At 39.2% G+C, this 5,731-nt stretch overlaps 1 pseudogene; it reads left to right on the top strand.

Annotated features, from left to right (window-relative positions):
* The first annotated feature begins 5,203 nt into the window (after positions 1–5,203).
* LOC119620594 (U6 spliceosomal RNA) lies at positions 5,204–5,319 on the top strand (annotated as a pseudogene).
* Positions 5,320–5,731: the final 412 nt, after the last annotated feature.

Below are 5,731 nucleotides of genomic sequence, written 5' to 3'. Positions count from 1 at the left end.
GAGAAAGAGTTCCGGAGATCTGTGCAGAAGTCCTCTTCAGTCTTTTACCAAATACTAAATAGGCATGTGCAGATGAAACTCCAAGAGCTAGGCAAAATATCACGCTGAAGAAAGAGTAACTTGCAGGGGTGGGGGTGTAATTCAGGGGCTATAAGTCAAACAATTCCCAAAGTCACAAAGAGCTGGGAAACATTAAAGTTTCAACCAACAATAGAGAACAGACCTCACTGGACCAACCCTGGAAGGGCCAGATCCTGGTAGCATGAAACTAGTCACAGACCTAAGGCTGCTGTAGACCTGCCTTAACAAAGATACTGACCTGAGCTATCTAACATGGCAATCATTAGCCATGTGTGGCTAATAAACACTTGAAATATGGCTAGTCCAAACTGAAATGTCCCTGAAATATAAAATGCAGACCAGATTTCTAAGAATTTGTGTGAAAAAGAGAATGTAAATTATCTCATGAATAGTTTTTATATATTGATTTCATGTTGAAATGATATTTGCTATAATGGATTAAATAAAATATATCATTAAAAATAATGTTACCTTTTTTTACTTTATTATTATTTTTTTTGACATCGAGTCTCACTATGTCACTCAGGCTGGAGTGCAATGGCACGATCTCAGCTCACTGCAACCTCCACCTCCTGGGTTCAAGTGATTCTCCTGCCTCAGCCTCCCAAGTAGTTGGGATTACAGATGTCCACCACCGTGCCCGGATAATTTTTATATTTTTGGTAGAGACAGGGTTTCACCATGTTGGTCAGGCTGATCTCGAAATCCTGACCTCAGGTGATCCACCTGCCTTGGCCTCCCAAAATGCTGGGATCACAGGTGTGAGCCACTGCACCTGGCCTTTTACTTTTTTCATGTGGCTACTATTATATTTTAAGTTTTGTGTGACTTGCCTTTGTGACTGCTAGGAGCAATATCCTAGAAGCTATAAAGGAAAAGTTTGATGAACTTTATTTAACAAAAATGTAAAAGTTCTGCAAGGCAAGTGATATGGTTTGGCTGTGTCGCCACCGAAATCTCATCTTGATTGGTAGCTCCCATAATTCCCCTGTGTCATGGGTGAGACCCAGTGGGAGGTAACTGAATCATGGGGTGGGCTTTTCCCAGGCTGTTCACATGACAGTGAATAAGTTTCATGAGATCTGATGGTTTTATAAAAGGCAGTTCCCCTGCACATGTGCTCTTGCCTGACACCATGTAAGATGTGCCTTTGCTCCTTCTTCACTTTCTGTTATATTATGAGGCCTCCTCAGCCATGTGGAACGATGAGTCAATTAAACCTCTTTTTCTTTATAAATTACCCAGTCTCGGTTATTTCTTCATAGTAGTAGGAAAATGAACCAATAGAGCAAGAAAGACTGTGGATAACGATAAACAACAAGTGACAGCTTATAGAGTATATATGCAATTGATTTTACACAGTAATGAGTAACTTCCATAATGAACTCAAAGCAGATAAAAACATATATTTCTTCCCAAAATTGATCTATAGATTCAATGTAATTAAAGTTTCAACAGATTTTTCTGTGAACACTTGGCAAGCTTATTCTAAATTTACAGAGAAATGTCAAGAGCTAAGAATGAGCAAGATACTGTTAGGAGATGAGAGGACCCGCTCCACCAGATATTAAGACTCATTATAAACCTGTAGTTTACAAGGCAGTGTGTTTTTAACACGGGGATAGACAAAGAAAGGAATGAAACAGAAGAGACAGTAGTGAAATAAATCCATATGTGTATGACCAGAATTTATGACAGAGATGGCCTTGTGAGGCAGGGCAGAAAAGATGGGCTTTTCCATTGGTGTAGTAATCAACCAACTCTCTAGTGGAAAACGCCCTGATTTATGTCACATTTGCCAGTTTCCATGGTGTCAACACTGTGGCTGACTTCGAGCTACCAGCAATTTAACAACCTACTCAGAAAACTCCTGAAATTTTAACAATCAACTCTCATGGACTCCAGGATACCATTCTTTTCAATAGATGCTTCTTGGGACAATCAAGAATCTATTTGGATAAAATTCATTAAGGAAAAGGTGTACAACCCAATTTTCTACATGGGCTAAAGAAATAAACAGGCCCTTCACAAAAGAGAAAATCCAGATGGACAAAAAACAATGAAAAGTTACCCAACCTCTGTAGTAATCAGAGAAATGCAAATTAAAACCACAATTAAGTACAACCACACACCTACCAGACTGGCTAACATTTACAGACAACCAGTACCATCTGTCCATGAAGCTGTGAAATGATGGTGACTCTTGTGCCTTGAGGATAAAGAGCAAATTTATGCAACAACTTTGGAAGAGTTTGGCAGGGTCTAGTAGAGTTATTCATAGATACACATATACCCTGTGATCCAGCAACTCCTCTCCTAGGTATATACCCCGAATGCATATAAAAGAATGTTCAGAGCAACATTGTTAGTAATTACTCCAACCTGAAAAACACCCAGATGGCCATCTAAAGGAGAATAGACAAAATGTTGCATATCCATATAAAGAGCTACTAGAAAGCCATGAAAACTAATAAACTGTTACTTCCAAAACAATGTGGTTAAATCTTACAACCATAATGATGCCTGAAAGAAATGAGACAGAAAAGATCATGTTGGAGTATATTTATGTAAGATTCAAAAAGAGACAAAATCATAATATTTAGAAATATATAGATTTTATATGGGGATATATAGGTTATATGGAGAGAGGACATACATACAATTTATACATATATTACTTAAAAGCAAATGTGTCATTTCCATGAAAGGACCAAGGTCAGCTTCTGTGGGTTGGGGAAGGTGCATGACTGGTAAGGACCCATGGGGTGGGGGGTCTGCTTCTGAGTGTTGACCATATTCTATTTCTTAAACAGGGAAGTAGTTCCATGGTAATAATTACATGATACTTTGCTTTATTATTTTTCGTTATGCAGTTGCTTATGTTTTTTGGGTTTCTCTGTGTTATATTTCATAATACTTTAAAACAAAACTTTATTAAAAAAAGGAAGAACATCCATGTCACCCAATGGCTCAGCTGAATCAACCCCGCTTTTCACTCAGTGGGATGACAGTTGCAGCCACTCACTCTCACAGTGTCAACAACAGTATCAGCCCCCATTAGTAAACACCTACTGTGTACTGGACACTTGCTGGTTCAGTTTGCAAATTCCTACTTACATGTCTGTAAAACACCTACCATGTGCCTCTTCTCATCTACCCAAGACATGATCCATGGCCAGCAGTCTGTAGCTTGGTTGTCCACATTCCTTGCAGGGCTCACTGTCAAGATGAGTGTAGGAGCAAAGACAAGTCAGACCCTGAGAAGTCATTAATATGTAACTGGGAGACTCCCTCCCTTCCCACCTCCCTCCCTTCCTCCCTCCCTTCTTCCCTTCCTCCCTTCCTCCTTTCTTCCCTTTCTTCCTTTCTCCCTCCCTCCTCCCCGGAATGCCATCTGGTAGACAGCCTGAGGATCCAGCCTTCTGGATATCAAGGAAAAGGCTGAAGGAGGTCCTGTGACAAATGGCATGTCTTTATGAAAACTTCCAGCTTCACAACCTTAATAAGTTGATGGTCATTCCTGGGCCCTGATGGAATGCTGTGCCACTTTGATTCTTAGGTGAGCCATAGCTGAGAGGCTTCAGATTTCTTAAGAAATCATGCTCTTTTTCAAATCAACACTTTATGTGTTACTTTCCCTTTCTTTCTTCATCTAATAAAAGGGATCAAAAAAAGGCGGGCAGTGGGGGAGTGTCCCATTGGCCAGATAGGGCCAGCTGATAAATTATTGTTTCTGCTCAGCACATACCTTTTTTTTTTCTATAAGTTGGCTATGAGCTGAAAAGCTGGGAGCCTCCCTGGTACGTATTAGGTATTCCATTTCCTAGCCTCTGGAGGCAGAGGGACCATTCAGTCTAGGGAGAGACAAGCACCAGTGTACTCAACCCTGCTACCCCCTGTCTTATGCTAGGAACCACCTTCTACCCAGACTGCTCCCAATCCCATGCCCTCCACATTGCAAGCTCAAAGCACAGGGAAACAGCAGTGCCAACTTGTCATCTCTCCTTGCTTCTCCCTTATCTTTACCCTTATGAAAAAACAAATACCCCTGGACCTTGGTCTCCTTATCTTCAATACTCCAAGCAAAATACAAACTATTTTCTTTCTCACCTGGCACTATTTTCCTAGACTGTTTGGGAAGAAACCCTGCATATGCCCAGGCACAACTGTCCCTAAATATAGTGATGTTCAGCCTTGATGGAACATGGGAGGGTCTTCTTATAAAGTAGCCTATGATCCACCATCTCTTGCTATGTAAACCTACATAAATCAACTCAGGATTGGCTTTCTATTTGCCTCTGACTCTTCTGAGAGTGCTGTGGCATGATGACTGAGAGGACAGACTTCGAAATCAGACCTTCTGGGTTTGAAATGAGGCTCTCACTCACTTAGCTTAGTTGTGCCTTAGTTTTGTTATCTGTAAAATGTAGATAACAGTAGTACTCATCTCTTGGGCTTGTTGTGAGATTAAACGAGTTTACATTAAAAAGCGCCTGGTAGATAGTATTTCCTTATATGTAGATTAGCTCTTTGAAAAAAGAGCATGATAACTCAGTAAGTAGAATACATTTTCTGGAGCTAAACTGCTTGTGTTTGAGTCTGCTCCTCCCTAGTTATGTAACCTTGGGCACATTTCTTAATCTCTCTGTGCTTTAGGTTCCTCATCTGTAAACTTAAAACTAAGTAAGAATATCCCCCCTCAAAGGATTGTTTGCAGGACCAGATGACATCTTATAGGTAAAGCACTTAAAACAATGCTAGGCATACACAAAGTGCTAGGCAAGTTTTAATTGTCACTGATGTCATGCTCACAGTCCATGAGCTGCTGCTGGTCATACTGTTGAAAATAAGGCACATTCTAAATGTTCCAGGTACCATTATAGTGTGAACTAGTATTGTTTGAATGCTGTGTCCTACTGAATTCCACTGAATTTAAAGCAACAGATACCAGTTGAGCATATTCTTTCTAGAAAGCACTGTAGAGATTATAAGGTAGTAAGACACTCACTCCTCTGAAGTTTATCTTCAGTTCAAGCCAGTAGCACGTAAATTGTTGGATAGCAACAACTGCCAGTCAAGAAAACAATCCCATTTATAATAGCATCAAAAAGAATATCATACTGTGCTCACTTTGGCAGCACATATAAATGATAACATTGAAACGATACAAAGAAGATTAGCATGGCCTCTGCGCAAGCATGACATGCAAATTTGTGAAGTGTTCCATTTAAAATTTTTTTTTAATTTAAAAAAGAATACAATACTTATGAATAAATTTAACTCAGGAAGTAAAAGATCTGAACCTTATATGAAAACCATAAAACACTCGTGAAATAAATAGAAAACTACACAAATAAATGGAAAGATATCTCATATTCATGAGTTGAAAGAATTAATATTGTTAAAATGGCCATACTATCCAAAGCAATATACAGATTTAATATAATCTCTATCAAAATTCCAATGGCATTTTTCACAGAAATACGAAAAACAATTCTAAAACTCATGTGGAACTACAAAACACCTTAAATCGTCAAAACAATCTTGAAAAAGAAAAACAAAGCTGGAGGCATCACATTTCCTGATTTCAAATTATATTCCAAAGTTAGAGTAATCAAAACACTATGGTACTGGCATAAAAACCAACATG

Source organism: Chlorocebus sabaeus, chromosome 10, assembly GCF_047675955.1.
Source record: "Chlorocebus sabaeus isolate Y175 chromosome 10, mChlSab1.0.hap1, whole genome shotgun sequence".
NCBI lineage: Eukaryota > Metazoa > Chordata > Mammalia > Primates > Cercopithecidae > Chlorocebus > Chlorocebus sabaeus.
The sequence above is the reverse complement of the archived record's forward strand: the minus strand, read 5'-3'. Positions and strand labels throughout refer to the sequence as shown.